Here is a 17,962-nt window from a genome sequence, read left to right on the forward strand (position 1 = left end):
AATAAGTAATCTAGTGTTTATATGAACCACATGAAAACAATCCGTGAGTGTTTTTCGCTTTTGTGTTGTCATGTCCTACATTTATATTGGGTGTCCTACGATTTGGGGTGCCTTCTCCTCTTTCATCACCCTGATTCAAAGGCTCTTTGAATCACCCCCCCCCCCCACCGAGTATTTCTCTGCCTTTGAAGCACAGCGAAGGCATGCCAGGCTGAAGGCATGCAGGCAGCTCTGCCTCACCTGCCAGGCTGAATAGCGAAGGATGCCAGGCTCAAGCCCATCTGAGAGCACGCCTTCCGATCTGAAAGAACACCCCCTCTGAGGTGCCATAAAAAGCGTGCCTGGCTGGTGGCTATGCGCGGAGAGAGGGAAGGCACTCTGCAGGTGCTCAAGGGCACTCTCTTCTCTTCTGCACCGAGCGCACAGGTTCTGCAGGTAAATGAAGCCGCGGGGTCTTTCTCAGCCAGCCACCAAGGGAAGCTTTTGCTGCCTGGCCCCCCCTTGCTTTGGGGCACCGCATCTCGCCGTCCCTGTTCTTTTTCGGAGCCCAATCCTAGGCGGGTCTACTCAGAAGTCAGCCACGGGGCTTGCTGGCAGGAGAGCGTGGCTAGGACTGCAGCCTAGACAAAGGCTGCGCGGCGGCAGGAGGAGCCACTTCCCCCCAGCCCGGGCTGCGTGTGCGTCCGCTCGGGAGGGTAGGAGGGGAAGGGGCTGCTGCCTGTGCCGGACCCTCCCTCGCCACCGCCAAGCCAGTCAGCGTCGCCGCCTGGCCGGCAGCCCGGCTTCTTCGCCCGCTCCGCCCCCCCGGGGCGCCCCCACCGGCCACCGCGTCCCCACGTGGAGCCGAGCGGCGCTCGGGATGCGCTGGCGGGGCTGGTAGCCAGCCGCTCCCGCAGGGCGGCTGGGGGGAGCCGGCGGGGTCATCGCCCGGCCTTGGACGAGGCTGGCCCGGCTGCCTCTGCACCGCCCGCCCGCCCGCCTCCCCTGCCGGCCGGGAGGTGGCTGCGATGGGGGCCACTCTTGCACCCGGCAGCAGCCCCGCAGCAGCAGCCCGGCCCTCCTCGGTGCCAAGCGGTGCGGCCGAGCGGCGTCCGCCTCTGGGCAGGAGGCTTCTTCCCATCGCCCAGCGGAGCTCGGGGCGGTAACAAAGGCGAGGACAGACGAGGAGGGGGCGGCCGCGCCGGAGGAGCTTCCCCGGGCCACGGCCAGGCGCACAGCAGCAGCCGCCGTCGCCAGGCTCCCAAGTGAGTTGCACGCCAAGACGCGCGCAGCGCAGCCACACGCGGGGCGCAGGGGGCAGGAGGAGGACGCTGCCGCAACTGTACTCCGCGGGTAGTTTAGTCTGGGGAACTCCTTGCCACGCGACGCTACTGTACTCCGCGTGTCGCTCGTCTGTGGAACGCCTGGATACCTTTCAAAGATAATTGGACCAATTTCTGGAGGGAACGTCCATCAGAGGTTCCAAGCCATGATGTGTCTGTGCTACCTCCTGGTTTCAGTAGTAGTAGTAGTAGTAGTAACTTTATAGTCATTGTGCTACAGCACAACGAAATTTATGCACCTTTGAGTACATATGCACCTTTAGAAGCATTTAGAGTGCATTTATGCACCTTTAGAAGTAGGCTACCTCAGAATGCCAGGTGCGAGGGAGGGCACCAGGGTGTAGGTCTCTTGTGTGCTCCCTGAGGCATCTGGTGGGCCACTGTGAGATACAGGAAGCTGAACTAGATGTCCCTCTGGCCTGATCCAGTGGGGCTGTTGTTATGTTCTTACAGGAGCTCCCTGCTGCAATGGTTAGCAGAGCCCTTGAAGCAGCAGCACAAGTCCGCATTTCACACTGCAGAACTTGGAAGTGGAGGTGGCATCTCTGGCTGGAGACATTGCCCAGGGTCCCAGCAACTTTACCCACACTGTGCATCTGTGTGTGTGTTGAGAGAGAGAGGTCTGGGGGGGGGGGAGGCCTCCCATGTGAGGAAGGACTTTGGGGTGGTATTTGCTGCCTATCTTCATAGTGGAAAGCAGGTCCTTGAAGGACTGTGTTCTTTGGATGCCAAAAATCAGGCAACGGGTGGCTCTCCATTTGTTCAGGATCCTCATTTTCCTCTCTATTGGGGGGGGGAGCAAGATTAGTTTCTCTGAATATTTAGTTTATTCACTCATTTTTGGAGTGGGGGACTGTAGAGATAGGTCATGTTTTTGCTTGGCAGCAGTAACTTTTTCCCAGAGCAGCAATTTTCAACCACTGTACCATGGCACATTGGCACGTCATGGCACTGTGCCACAAATGGTCCATAGGTGTGCCGCAGGAGTTTGGGCGAAGGCTGTTTATTAGTAGGGCTATTGGGGGATGTGAGCCCCTGGCTGGCAGTGCGGTGTGCCTTGTTAATGGCAGGGATGGGCAGTGGGTGGTTGGGGGGCAGGTGAGGCAGAGCCTCCCTACCGGAGGCCTTCGAAAAGTGCCACCATTGTGAGAAGCACCCAAGCACCCACAATTCACTAAGAAAGCGCATGAGTGGTGGGTGCTTGAGCAACTCCCATGGCGGGCTGCGCTTTTTGAAGGACTCTGATGGGGAGGCTCTACCTCACCTGCCCTCCCCACTGCATGTCCTTGGTCATTGACCAAAAAAGTGATGGTGTGCGTTGACAATTTTAGCTCCTTGACAGTGTGCCATGAGATGAAAAAGGTTGAAAAATCACTGAGCTAGAAGTCAGTGGCAGAACCCTCAAGGAAACTGAGCGCCCAATCCTATCCAACTTTTCAACACTGATGCAACTGGAGTGAAGCCCCAGGTAAGGGAACAAATGTTCCCTTACCTTGAGGAGGTCTCTATGACTGCCCCGCAAGCACAGGATGCAGCACATGCCCCATAGGGGCACAACTTTCACAACTGGAAAGTTGGATAGTATTGGACCTGAAGTAAATAGTTCAGTATTCAAATTTAGAGAAGTTACATTTGGGGTTAGAACATTGCTTTTCAGAAGCAATGTGAAGTTGTCAAGGTTTAGGTGCTGATTAGTGTTTTTAAGGTTTTGCTCCAGATGATCTAACTGATAGGACTGAATGAATTGAGATCCCATCAGCTTGTGGGAAAGTCTCTTGCCAGTCAGTGAACTTGTGGTGAAAAAGTTCCAGGGGCGTATGGCCTCCCAGACATTCATCATATGTTTTGATTTGCTGAATGCCGTTTGAAAATGTTTAGCATTACTTAGAAAAGAGCAACCTATTGAGATGTCACAATTAAGATTGGCCTTGTCCCTGTATTCTCACCATCTGCTGTGACAGAATAGGGATCTTTTGTTCCTTTTGAGTTTGCACTGTGCAACATGTTGTGTGCAAAAGGAAAAGGATTGTTTATGTTCCAATTAGCACTGGACCCAGTCTCCTGGAAATGGTGCGGAAAAACCCTCATTTATTTGAATAAGACTTGTGCAGGAGAACTTGGTTGATTAGACCCTTAAGAACTTGATCATGTATATATGTTTTCTCTGAAGTACTGGACGAGCAAGATTCTTTCCAGCTTAGGAGAAAGTCATTTGACAGAACGCTTGTGAGACCAGAATTTAACCTACATTATGGAAAGGTGACACAAACAGATGTTTTCTTAACATGGGTCCTGCTCTAGATATCTTGTGGACAGATTTGCCAAGTGATGAGGAGTGGGAATTATGCTAGTCTGCTGAAATTTGGGGGATGCAAACACATTTGGATTTGGATGTGTTGCTTTCAGTATATTTCAGGCTGCACAGATAACTTGAGTTGACATTAATTGGGCTAATATGTGTGAAACTGTGGATAGCATCACAGTCTAAATTCTACAGAAAGATATTGCTTTGCCATCTGTTCTTGAGCGCAATTTTCACAGGCTATTTTGTATCAATGAAAACCATGGAATTCATCCTCAAAGTTGCAACTTTAATATTAATAGGACAATGCTGCTACAGTTTTGGGAAGAAGAGTGATAGCTGGTGAAATAGTTAAGAAAATATTCTACCCTTAGGCCAATGTAAAATGATGCTGAGTTACTACCCTTGCATAGCTAGAAAGTTCTTTGGTAATATTAATATTCCTTTGGCATTGTTAATCTTCAATTTGGATGAATTGTCTTTGTCTAGATGCCCCTGTGCGTGTTTAGGCCTTCTTTTCTGAAGTTCTCTTGACTATGCAGATGGGGTCCAATAGCTGTGAGTCCAGTCTCTCCTTTGTGTAGTGTCTGCATGAAGGAAACTTTTGTGTCTCTGTGTGTGACCCTAACACAAGTGGAGTCACACTGGAATTCTCATGCAATTAAATGGGATGAGTGACACCCCAATCCTATGCATGTCTACTCAGAAGTAAGTCCCATTCTCATCAATGGGGCTTACTCCCAGGAAAGTGTGCAAAGGATTGTACCCTAAATTCAGTGACAATGCCAGTGCGATCCCACCTTGTCATTCCCGGCACACTTAAATTGTAAATGAGGACAGTAATAGTAAATTTTGAATATGTGTACAGTGTACATTTCATATTAGTATCTTTTCTTAGAAAACTCCAACATGACACTATTTAGTGGAAAGAAGATAACAGAAAATGTTTTCGACTCAGGCCGCAATCCTAAACAATTTCTTAACACTGACATAAAGGCAATGCAACTCTGAGATAAGGGAACAAACATTGCCTTACCTTGAGGAGGACTCCATGACTGCCCCCCAACTGCAGGATGCAGCACATGCCCCACTGGCACAGCTATGCTAGTGCTGGAAAGTTGGTTAAGATTGCGCCCTCAGTTGTTTCCCAGAAATGTTCCACAAATTTGGAATCTCACAGTTCTGTTTGGTTCAACAGAAATCATGTTGAAATTTAACAGAAACAGAAATAATGTTGAAATTTAACTCTCTATGGCTTCCTCCTCCTTACTGCATATTTTAGTCCCCTGAAATAATGAATATGCAGACTAAGAGCCCAGTCCTGAGCTCATTGCTCCAGCTTACTGCCATAAGGCATGTACCGCTGGGCCAGTGCTGGGAGGGCGCCCCTCCCAGATGGGAGGCATGCTGGGCAGAGGGAGCGGGGAGGCAGGAGGCAGGTGCCCTGCACGAACTCTTTTACTTTACCGCCGACCTTTTGGTGAGTAACTTGAGTAAAGTGAGTAGCCCCATTGCGGGGCTGCTTCCCTTACCCAGGAGAAGGGGATGAAAGTCCCCTTCTCCTGAGGTGCCGCCTGTGGCAGGTTGACGCATGCAGGATGTGGTGGCAGCCGTTCTTGGTGCCCCTACAGCTGCGCGCCCCGGGCAGCTCAGGATTGGGCTGTTAGGGATAGGTTGTAACCCAGGCGTGTTTCCAAAGTCTACTTGAAATTATCCTTCAACTTCTGAAGGTTTGTCTCTCCAGAGTACTGCACCTTTTTTTCCTTCTATGGTTGTAGCCCAATAATGAGCTTCCTAGCCCTCAGTGAGCAAGCCTGAAAATTCTTAGTTTTCCAGCCACCCCCAGCAGTGGTGGGGAGATGATTTACATGTGCACCAAAGGAATGAGTAGAAGTCATGATCTTATAGTGAGGAGATACGTGCAATGAAGATTTTACTCCCTAGACCAGTGTTCCTCAAACTGTGATTCGGGACCCACTAAATGGGTTGCGAGTCAATTTCAGGTGGATCCCCATTCATTTCAATGTTTTATTTTTAATCTATTAGACTTGATGCTACCGTGATATGTGACTGCATTTGGGGAAATGTTATAGACCTATACTTTTAACAAGCTACTATGTATATTCTTTTAACAATAATAGTAAATGAGACTTACTCCTGAGTAAGTGTTGATAGGATTGCAGCCTAGGATTGTTAAAAACTTTCCTGCTTGCTGATGTCACTTCTCGTCATGCCATCACTTCTGGTGGGTCTTGATAGATTCTCATTCTAAAAAGTGGTTCCCAGGGCTAAATGCGTGATAACCACTGCCCTAGACTTTGTTGTTGGCAACCTTCAGTCTTGAAAGACTATGGTATCATGCTCTGAATGGTGGTTCTGGAACAGTGTCTAGGGTGGCTGAAAAGGCCAATTCGGGAGTGACAATCCCTTCCACACCGGGAGCAAGTGCAGTCTGTCCCTGGTCTGTCTCCCTGGCTATGGACCTTCCTTCTTTGCCTCTTTCTCAGACTGTTGGCCAAGTGTCTCTTCAAACTGGGAAAGGCCATGCTGCACAGCCTGCCTCCAAGCGGGCCGCTCAGAGGCCAGGGTTTCCCACCTGTTGAGGTCCACTCCTAAGGCCTTCAGATCCCTCTTGCAGATGTCCTTGTATCGCAGCTGTGGTCTACCTGTAGGGCGCTTTTCTTGCACGAGTTCTCCATAGAGGAGATCCTTTGGGATCCGGCCATCATCCATTCTCACGACATGACCGAGCCAACGCAGACGTCTCTGTTTCGGCAGTGCATACATGCTAGGGATTCCAGCACGTTCCAGGACTGTGTTGTTTGGAACTTTGTCCTGCCAGGTGATGCCGAGAAAGCATCGGAGGCAGCACATGTGGAAAGCGTTCAGCCCTAGACTCTACAGGTTGCTATACAATATTTTTCTGCCTATGAGCCAACTGAAAGATCTGTCCCATCCCTGTTTGAAGACAGTAAGAGGAGAGGAGCAATGAGGGCTGTAGTCAGCCTTCCTTGCTAGGTGGGCATACTTGTTTCTAGATGGGCTTCAAATGCATGAATGGGAAATACCCACAAATGTCATAGATGATTCCACCTTTCTGCCGAGTGTCTCTCTCTCCTATCCTGGTGTCTGCCCTCTATACCAGCAGCTCCTCTATCTCCACACTGCTCCACCTTCTGGAACTGGGGAGTGGTGGAAAGCTGGTCTAGCTAAACTATCTCCACACCACCCTTCTTGATTTCCTTTTCTGGAAGGAGGAAGAACGGAGCTGGAGGAGCTGGTCCTTTCCACTGCAACAGCTACAGCAGTTGGGTGGGCAATGCTTTAGTAGAGCTTAAAGACCATGGACTGCTCCTGCATGTAGGTTTAAATGGAGTCAGTGTGTCTCCAGTGTTGTGAGGCAGCATTTTGTTTTCAGTTCAGGAGCTGTGCTGTTTCCACTTGTATATTTGTGTTTTCACCATACACCATCCTTAAGTGTTCCTGAATAAAAATAAACAACTTGTTCAGTCACTATGCTCATGAGTATGGGAGAATGTTTTGAAAAGAGTAGATGCTGTTCTGTTTTTCTTTTCTTCAAGATTCTTTTAATTTACCTCTTATTCCCTTTTAAGCACTCTGCTGTACTCCCTAACATTATGGCTAACACAGACATTTTTTTCCAGAAGTACTGAAGTGCCCCTAAGGATAACTGGGATCCTGAAAAATTCACCTTGAGTCAGAGGAACGTCTTGACTGAACAGGGCTGCCATAGATTTTTTTGTTGTTGTTGGACTATAAAACAAGTTGAAGGTTGTCATGTCTCTAAATTAAAAACTCTATTTTCCCAAAATGTCTTAGTTGGGATGGAAACACCCTGGCTCTGGTTCTGGGAGCAGTCCAGATTCTGTTCGAGTTGAGCTGCTATTCTGAGTGACAGTCATTGAAAGAGTGAAACGCCATGCATTGTTGATGCCAAAGAACCACCTCATGAGAAAGTGTGCTTAGAATAGTAGTCTGAGTTCAGTGGTTTAGTTGGTGAAAGCAGCAGTCGCTTTAGCCTGCATCCTTATTGTTCAGCTTTCAGAGGAAGGAATCTTCATGACTGGAGGATGTATGCAATTGCTTTGGTTGTTTTTCTTTCCAGAAGTAAACACCAAGTCAGTCAAGTCAAGTCAAGTCAACCTTTATTAGGCATAAACATTAGGTAGGTGAAGACTCTGTACGGAAACCGTAGAGAGAATATAAACCTAAGTAATACACAAGTATATGTATATGTGCACACCTACGTGTAGACACAGATACAAACGTACAATACATTTTACATACAAACATGTATTATTAAAAAAAAAAAAATCAGTTACTCTGCAGATATTGCCAGAGATGTAATGTGCTCAGTGATTATTTGCTACAGAAAGCTTGGCTCAATTCAAATTACTCAAGTTTAGGAACTGTGCGACTGAGAGGGTTGTATGCTCTACATCACCTGCTAGAAGGAATTGAATTATAGCTTTTTCAGAATGCCCTGTTTTAGCATGGAGCAAGGGAGAGAGAAATTGCTGTCTTAATGCTTGACATCTGGGACAGTGCAACATAATGTGGGTGGATGATTCTACTTTACCTAAATTGCAGCTACATAAACGATCTTCCCAGGAGGCGTTTCTAAATCTGCCATGTAAGTCATTAGAGGGGGTCATGTTACAGTGTGCCAAGGTAAAGGCCCTTCTCTCCAGGGGGTGCACTAGGAGGGACAGATATTTTGGTTGTTGACCACTTGTAATTTTAAGATGAAAATTCAGAGGGGAACATTTTTTCTGTGCTGCACTTAGAATCTCTTGCCTTTCTATATCATATAGTCTGGTTTTCACAAGTCTGGTGATAACCTCTGGAGAGGGAGCTCCTTGTAGATCGACCTCAAGGCCCATCTGTTGAGTTTTTGTATGAAATAGTACTAGGCAAGGGGTTAACGTTGGATCAGTCAACAGCCCCTTTAGCAGCAAGTCGTGATCAGCCCTGAAGAAGACTTTGGTCCAGTATTTCAAAAAACTGGACCATGCATGTAACTCCAGTCTGTGTTGACCTGATTCCAGGCAGAGTGCTGCGTAGGGAACACAATGCGGTAAGCCAAGAATTTTGTAAAGAAATTTGGATTGAACCCTTTCAATTGTGTTATTTAATGCAGGCATCCATACTGGGATGCCATATAAAATTTGTGGAATGACTTTAGCATTAAAAGCTTGCAAAGCAGCTGGTACAAACCGGTTGCCCCAGGAGAAGAAAAAGTGAGTTATGGCTTGAACCACTGGTTTGGATGAATTAATTGCAATTGATCAATGAGAAGACCAGGAATGCTTGTAATGAAATCGAAGACCAAGGTACTGGAATTCCTTGACCTGCTGTATTAATTTTCCACTGAAAAGTCAAGATTGTGGTTTCCATGAGTTCCCAAATACCACAATTTTAGACTTTTCATAGTTTAGCTGCAAAGAGTTTGTTGTAAGATATTTAATGCAGGCTTTGACCAGTCTCCGTAAGCCCATTTTTGTACGTGAGATCAGAGCCATGTCGTCAGCATATAAAAGTAAAGGGACGTCCACCGATCCTAGTTTGGGGCAATGCGAGTCAAGCTTTGATAAGATGGGGGCCAAATCATTGATGAAAAGGATGAACAGAGTGGGTGCCAGCACACAACCCTGCTTGACCCCCTTGTTGATCAGGATTGGAGCTGAAAGGTCACCTTGTGGGGATAATTTCACTTGACAGGAAGTGTTTAGGTGTTTAGGTGTAGGACACGAATTAGTTCTAATAATCTTTTGTCAAGTCCCATCTTCTCAAGTTTTTCCCAGAGTCTGTCCCTATCAATAGAGTCAAAGGCAGCCTTTAAATCCAGGAATGCCACATAGAGTTGAGATTTTTTTTGAGTCACCTGTTTAAAAATTAAATGGGACAGTATCACACAGTGGTCTACTGTGGACTTGTTTGGTCTGAAACCTGCTTGCTCTGGACCTATGATGTTATAATCAAATATCCAGGAAGAAAGTTTTTTCAATAAGTGGGATGCGTACATTTTCCCTGCGGCATCCAAAAGGTTTATTGGCCTGTAACTAGAGGGAAGGTTCTTATTTCCTTTTTTGAAAATAGGGACCAAGATTGATCTGGTCCAGGATTCTGGAATTACTCCAAATTTATTGATTCCTGTGAATAGTTCCGCAATAATTGGTGCCCACCAGTCTGGCGCTGCTTTATAGATGTCTGAAGGAATTGCATCTGGGCCAGCTGCTTTATCCTGTTTTAGCTGGTTAATAATGGAAATGATCTCATCCACTGAGACAGCAGGCCAGTCTGGGAGGTCTGGCGGGATGGATGCCTGAACAGCAGAGGACGATTTGGATTCATAAAAAAAAATTGATTTAAAGTGCGATTCCCACAGTTTGGCAGGGATTGCGGTAGTACCAATTGACTCTTTGTGAAAACAACATGATATAATTTGCCAAAAACTCTTAGCATTTTTTGATCTAACAGCATTAATTAGCAGTGACCATCTTGCTTCTGCAATACGATGGATCGAAACTCTGACAGCTTTCTTCAGGTGGGCAGTCAGCTCGAAATATTGGCCTAAAAGTGTTTTACTGTTAGTGTCCCTAAATTTTTTGTAAGTGCTGCGAATGGCGGTTTTCAGAGATAAGCAGATCTGATCAATCTTAGAGTCATCTCGCCCACTCTCAACTCTTCGGGATGAGGGGATCTTGCCTAATACTTTCAAGAGAGTAGATAATAAGTTCTCAAAAAAGTGGACAATCCCTGGTTGATCCTGAGTGGACAATTGAGGGATTTCCTTTGCTTGTATCTATGCACAAAATAAGTTCTTAGAGTCTGGGTCCCATTTAATTCTTTTTGTTACGTTTGGGTAACCTTCTTCCTCCTGGATGTTAGTGTTATGATAATGATTTGGGAGATAGTCTAAATCACACAACAGAGGAAGATGGTCACTAGACTGAGGGTATCCAACACAAAAGTTTGCTACCTGGGGAAGGAGTTGAGGAGGAACCAAGATATAATCAATAACACTTGCACCTCTAGATGAAATGTAAGTGAATTCTCCATTATCCCCCAATGCGTCTAAGCCATTTAGCCAAGTAAGGCCATAAGTGATACAAAATTTGGCTAGAAGCAGCCCTGCAGCATTAATTGTTCTATCTTTCGATTGCCTTTCAAATAGACAGGTCTCTGGCAATATCGTGTCAGTAGGTAAGTCCCAAAGTTGATGAAAGATGTCAGAATTATGCCCCACCCTGGAATTGAAATCTCCTGCGATTAGAATCTTGTAAGAGGGAAATTTACCAGTCAGGTCCTTGATTATACCACTAAAATATGCCCATTGCTTTTCAGTAGCAGATTTATCTTTTAAAGGAGGCATATATATATATATATATATATATATATATATATATATATATATATATATATATATATATATATATATATATATATATTGAGTTGGCATCCTTCAGTCTCGGAAGACTATGGTGTCACACTCTGAATGGTGGTTCTGGAACAGAGTGTCCTCTCCAGTGCGCGAAGCCTGGGTAAAGTAGGTATGGAGGATAGGCTGTTACCCATGCAGCAAATCCCCCCTCTCCACGTCGCTGAAATGGTCCAATGGAAAGGCAGAGGCCAATACGGTTGGTTCCAGCGGCGTCGCAGGAGTTGCCAGAACGTGACTGTGTTCAGCCATGAACTGCCTCAGGGACTCCGGCTCCGGATTTTGCCTCGAGGTTGACTCCTGAAGCCTTTTCCATAACTGGATGTAGCCACAAGGCAGTGGAGGTTTGAGATCAGAGTTTTCCTTCTCTCAGATGAGCTGCCTTCCCAGGCTGACGAGCCCGATCTACCCGGTGGCTGTTTAGTCGCCTCTTACGACAAGTACAGCCAAACTGAGGGCCTATTCTTATCCTCAGCCCCCAGGGGAATATATATATATATATATATTATCATTATGCTTTGGGGCATTAGCTTCACCTTGATCACTTGTATTTTGCAAAAACTATCAGCCATAAATAGCAATTCATGTTTGAAAGCAGGTTTCACTAGTATGGCAAGGCCTCCAACTGGGCGGCCTTTTACTGCATTCTTCTGTGCAGGTAAAGATATAGAAAGAAACCCATCAAACTGAATAGGTCTAATTGCCCAAGTTTCCTGCAGTAAAATAATGTCTCGGTCTCTTAAAACAGTATCTAGCTCTTTTCCACGAGTCTTTGACAACCCACCAGCGATATTCCAAGAAAGGATTTTCAGCTGGCCCCGTGGAATGCTCTGGGAGCGGGTAGGTGGAAGTCAATCTAATGAAGTTGAAGTTGAGAGGATTTGAGTATCTGGATCCCTCTGATTTCTTATAAGAGAATGTCGTGTCCCTTTTTCAGGGGTAGTGTCCTCAGGCAGTCTTGACTTGGCATCTAGGTTGTTCAGTAGCTTTGCCCCTTCTGGGGTTGTTTTGGTTACTAGGAGAGGTTGAGTGCAATCAGGTGTAGAAGATATCTGCACCAATTGGCTAGATTGAATATCCTCTGATGAGAGCTGTGGTAGTTGTGCAGTAGCTTCCTCTAGATTAGCAAATACTGTCTGTTGTTTAGTTGGTGGAAGAGAATTACATGTCTCTGCCGCTGCCTTCTCCAACACTACCATTGATTGGCAAGGGCCACTGACAATGGACTCTGTAGATGGAGAGTCCAGATTATTCAAAGGCAGTTCCATAGGCTCAGAGATCTGAGCCACGTTGACAGATGATAAACCTTGAGAGGAGGACAAACTACCTCCAGCTGGAGGCTCCTGATGAATCTCTGCCTGGATGGATCGCCTCTGAGGCGGGGCCGCATCTGGAACAGAAGTTGTATGGTCTCGTGAAGGAGGTAAGCTCTTAGATGATGCAGAGCAGCAAGGGATCAATATAATGTCCGTTAGTTCTTGCCATACCATCTCCAATTTCTTGACCATCCTTAGTTGTTCCCGTCGGGGAAGAAATCTAAAAGCCTCCAGGGCCTCCCTGGTCAATGTGTCCTCATCAAAGTCCAGGTACAGTGATAGATCTATTGACTGGGAGCTTGTGTTGCTGCTGGGAGAGCCAGTTTTCCGAGGAGACATCATAGTTTGTGGAGGATCGTTAGGTGGACGCTGGGGAACATCACCAGTACTTGCAATCTCCTCAGAATTGAGCACAGAGTTCTTTGAAGGATGTTTCCTGGCGTATTCCATATCTATGTCGAGCATCTCATCCTGTGGTTCTGTAGTTGAGTTAATGACCCTCTTAGGGCACCTTATTGAAGGTGAACCCATATGGTCCATCCTGACCCATTGGTCATTTAGTGTTGCGGGGGGTTGTTGGTTCAGACCTGCAGAGGCGGTTGAAACTCTTTTAGCAGTCAGCTCTATGGATGAAAGAGAGTCTGTTGGAACAGACCCATTTGCCAAATTCCTTGGGTTATTGGATTCTTCAGCAATTTCAATACTATCAAGCTCAGTAGCATCGAGCTGTGATGAAAGGTCTTTCCTAGGATTTCCAGGCATTGTGTCCACAATGGCATCAGCTGTTTCATCAACATCCAAAGTACAGCTTACCGACTTAGGTTCAGTCTCCCTCATTTGTTCCTGCCGTGTGGCAAACGTATACATCAGATGGGACTCTGACAGAGTGGCTGGGGAAAGCTTTCCACAAGTGTCTTTGTCAGTCCCTGGATATCGCAGGTTGGAAGAGCAATTCAGTTCAGTTAAGGCAGTTTCTAGGCAGATGGTTAGGCTTTGCAAAGTAACAGAGTCCCTTTCAGTAGTGTTCTTTATTATATTTGGACTCAGAGAGTTTGCTCATTAAACAGGGATGTTGCTGCGGTCTTAGCTGTCTGGGCAGGCAGCCAAGAATCACTTTGTGCAGGGATGGAGGATGACGCAGTGGTCAGAGGCCTCGAGCTATGTGTGGAGGAGGGCAGCAGCTCTTGATTAGAGTCAGAGAAATCAGAGAAGACTCTCTTTGCTGTTATTTTGAATGTGCTGAGAAACCTTCTCATTCGAAACAGAGTCAGGGGAATTGTAGAGGTGTCAAAGGACAGAAGGAGTCTGACTCTAGATGCAGAACTACTTAGCCATTGGGCACTTATCATGTCAATCTGATTAAGATCCATACATAAAAGTTTACATAAGGATATTTTTACACAGAACCTGTTCCTCCGTTTTCCATAATTTACTGGCACTCTGCCAACCTCCAAGAGAATTTGGTTTGCTTGGAAACAGCATGAGTGAGAGCCAGCAGCTTTAAGCAAAGAGACAGGTTTTGATCCTAGATTCTTTTGCAGAAACAGAGGCGTCCTTGGACATTATCTGCGTGTGGCTATAAGCTCGTGTTGTTGCTGGAGAACTGCCCTTGGGTCTTGGGGCTGATTGCTCCTGCAGCTTCTTTTGTAGTTTATCAATTTGGGAGGATATAAACTTAAGTTCCTGAAAGATTGCCAAAACTGTTCTAGCCGCAACAAGGGAGTGATCTCCCAAAAGAGTTAAGATGGAAGTATTGCCTGGTTCAAGGTCCACCTGTTCCTCTTGGTCCCCGTGAGTTAGGTCCTTATCTCCCAGTGCACTCTCATGAGCATAAACATTTAGTGAGATCGCTTCAGGGCAGGACCCATTCTTAGTGTTTCCCAAACATGGTATACTGTTATGATCTTTCCTGGGAGTAAGCTTCATCCCCTGTAATGGGGCTTACTACTGAGTAGACACACAGGATGTCTCCTCAGCTGTGGAGGAAAAGCCTCTCCTTGCACTGAGTGGGGACCTGCTCCGGGAAAGGCGGGCTGCAAGGGCTCGCAATGGCTGAGGAGGAGGGCGTCCTGCTGGAGAGTTGGGGAAGGGAAAAACAGGGAGCTTAAGCCTGCAGAGCAGGCAAAATTGAAAAGGGAAACCAATGCGGGGCAGGTGGGGGTGAAGGGAGAGGAGGGAAGCAGCCTGCCCTCCCAACACAGGTGCCTCCTGTTACCCCCTTTGCCACTTTCACGGGAGGAGCCGCAGCAGACAGCTGAAAGAGCCGCATGCGGCTCTAGAGCCGCAGGTTGCCGACCCCTGGCCTAGTGGAACAAAAAGTGAAATTGCTTAACTCCAAACCGACCTATGAGACTGATTGTTCTAAGTGCCAATGAGATGTTGTAATGATACAGCATGGAACCAATAACTTTGTATTTATTTACTTAATTAGATTTGATTTTGTCATGCGGGGTGGGGGGCACTACAAAATCTTCTTTGACCCCAGGTAGCACGTATATGCCTTAGCTATGCCACTGACTGGGGGGGGGGGAGGCAGCAGAGCAAGTGGGTGGTGAGCTGCTGGGGGGGAGGAGGTGGGTTCCTCCCAATTTTCACTTTTTAAAAAGCCCGGGTGTGATGTCACTTCCGGTTGTGACATCACTTCTGGGGCAACATTTTCAACTTGGCACCAGGCCACATGATCATTAGCTACGCCACTGCATTCAGTATTCAGTAGCCTCTTGCACATCTCACTGGTGGGGGAGGAACCATCACACATGTTCTTAAGAAGCCCTTCATGTTTCTCTACCTGCAAGATAGTGATTGTGAAAGAGGGATCTGCTTTCCAGGCTGTGGCTTAGCAATTTTAACAGCTGCATGGTGCGATGAGAAGGCCCCCAGTTCCTCAGTGCTCCATGATGAGAAAAATTGAATCTGTCAAATTTTTCTTCATTTTGCAGCTGTGAGAGTCATAGGGTTTCCAGGCTACTCAAGATTTTAGGGGATCAAAATCTCCCAGAAATTTTTTCATATTGACTCATAGCGTATGCAGAAAAGTGAAACAGAGGGCCAAATTCCAGGCAGCATTTAGGGCATCAGGAGGTCTTGGGATCAGAATGCAGTGATCTTGCCCCTTCCTCCACGCTGACTCTTTAAGCAAAGCAGGAAATGTGGAGCGTACTGGGAGGAATCCGAGCATGCTCTGCACTTTATGCTTCCTTTACAGAAAGTAGAGGAGGCTCCTTTTGCTCCTTCCAGTTCTTTCTTACAGTTTTCTAGTGCTTGCAAAGCAGCAAACGGCTCCTTTTGTTCCTTGTTGCAGAGCAGCCAAAACGTATATAAAATCAAAATGACACAAGTTGAGGCTGATGTCAGGCAGGCACCTGCTGTAATGTTTTCTGCTGATACATGAGACCCACATCATCAATAGCAAAACTTACATAATGCTTCTTGGCTGAACAAAATGTATACACCATTTTTCTGCTGCTTGTGAAGGTACGGAACTTTCTTTTTCTAAATAAAGCAAAGATGTTTCGGTTTCCGTCTCAGAGAGCATTCTCAAGATGGTTTAGACTAATCAGTTCCCTTTTTACACCCGTTAACAATCCCTTTCATAGTCATGGTCAAAATAAAGAATACTAAGTGTATATCCATTTGGCCCACCTTTCCAGTGATTGCCCATGGAAGACATTGGCTTTCTAATTCATACAGGAGACTTGGGGATGTGTCAGTTATTTTGAATTAATATTCTCAACTGGCTGTATTCCCAAGCTAACAGCCCTACTGGTCTTTAATCTTTCTTCGCTGGAAGCAGCCATTGTTCTATGGAATGCAAAAATGTGGCTTCAAAGAACTGCTTCAGATATGACAGCTTTTGTGGTCAAGAGGAACCCTGATTGTTTTGAACTTACTCTTTACATATTTCTGTGATAAAGGACAGACACCTCCTGTTCGCCTGTCAGTATTTGGGAAATTGCACCGAGCTCCCATGTATCTGCGTTTACGTTGCTGAAGAAGCCGTAAACCAATACAGTGGTTTGCGTTATGTAAGCTGATGAACTGGGGTACCGCTTTTTCTGAGTTTGGATTTTGAGGTTGAAGACAGACCCAAACTGCACTTAATTCTCTATTTTATTTATTTTTTCACTGCTTTTCCCAGAGCAGAGCACAGTACATCCAACAGAAGCATCATAGTATAATCCCAAACACATAGTCAAATAGGGATTCCCACAGACCCAGTTAATAGGGATAAATCAGTTCAGTTATAGTGGCAGTGGGACCCCACCTTGTGCCTCCCTGAACAGCTGAAAGAAGAAATGAGGACAATAATGGTAAAGATTTGTACGTGCCCTTCAAATTAGTATTTCTTTCTATTCTTATAACTCCCAGGATAACAATATGAGGCTCAAAAATCTCCTCTCCTGGAGGAGCAGTCTGGTAAGTGAAAATCACTGCTGGTGGATGAGAGCTGTAAAAATCAGGATTAGGATTTTGGGAAAGAATCTGTTCATCTGGACAAGCCTAGCCAGAATGAAAAGGAAATCACATCTCCGTTTCTTCACAGGCAGCTTTGGAAGGGAAAAAAGGAAGGCTTCTTTTCTTCTGCAGAAGCAGATGTGTTTGCTTTTTGTGTGTCTGTGTGCATGTAGGATGCTTGTCTTCATGTCAACCCCTGCATGATGCTATGAGTGCGGTTATACTCTTTCCTGTTTGAGCTGCGATGTGGCCTCAGCACCTGGACAGCAAATCAAGAAAAGCTGCTTGCAGGACATGCAAGTCGCTTTAATGTCCTAGCGGCCTGATGTTCCCAGGCACTCCTGATCTTACCTTCTCTCCCACTCAGCGTCCATTCAAATATATACAGCAGAGAAAAAGCGCAGAAGCAAAGCAAATGGGTAAAGTGCCTCCACAGAAAGTCAAAATTAATTGAACAGTTAGGATTTTTCTGGTAGATGGGCTCATATAAACTTCTCTGTGTTGCTGTATTAGAACTGAGGTCTAATGCGGCAAAGTCCTCCTCCAAAAGGGAACAAAAACCAAGGTTTTGTACCACCTTCTCAAAGTTGATTAAAGAGGGAGAAAACCACTCCAGAGAAGAGGTGGGCTTGCACAAAACTCTGGAATGGACTACATTGGCACAGGGAATAAGAACATAAGAACAGCCCCACTGGATCAGGCCATAGGCCCATCTAGTCCAGCTTCCTGTATCTCACAGCCTTTGTAGCCCTTGTAATGAGAAAGATTTGATTTTTATTGGACTGTGATGTAATATGGATTTTAATAAATCCCTGAGTGGGTAGGTGCAAAAATCAAAGAATTTAATGTGGCGAGAGTGTTGGGGAGCAAGAAGTGGAGGAAAATAGTATATTAACTATGAACAACTGCTGGATAAGAACTGAGAAAAATCGGGACTGAATTTTATTGTTCAGGGACTCAGGTTTGTGGAGAAGCTTTGCAATCTGTTCTGTAAACCCTTCTCTGTAGCTCTGAGTAAATTGGGGCATGCTACACTTGATCAGTGGAAAGGGCATGGCACTCTTCATTGCTCAGAGGTATTTTTTTTTGAATATTCTCATTGCAA

The 17,962-nt window shown here is 46.1% G+C and overlaps 1 protein-coding gene across 3 annotated transcripts in view; it reads left to right on the plus strand.

Annotated features, from left to right (window-relative positions):
* Nucleotides 1-366: 366 nt before the first annotated feature.
* The window catches only part of ST6GAL1 (ST6 beta-galactoside alpha-2,6-sialyltransferase 1), a 97,289-nt gene continuing 79,693 nt past the window's right edge, over nucleotides 367-17,962 (plus strand). For 2 of the 3 annotated variants that reach the window (XM_066619927.1, XM_066619930.1), the window contains exon 1: nucleotides 904-1,244. The gene's annotated coding sequence lies outside the window, so the exon portion shown is untranslated. Of the gene's footprint in view, nucleotides 436-903; nucleotides 1,245-17,962 lie in introns of those variants that run through there. The other variant, XM_066619928.1, reaches the window with a different exon arrangement.

Source organism: Tiliqua scincoides, chromosome 3 (assembly GCF_035046505.1).
Source record: "Tiliqua scincoides isolate rTilSci1 chromosome 3, rTilSci1.hap2, whole genome shotgun sequence".
In the NCBI taxonomy this organism is placed as follows: Eukaryota; Metazoa; Chordata; class Lepidosauria; order Squamata; family Scincidae; genus Tiliqua; species Tiliqua scincoides.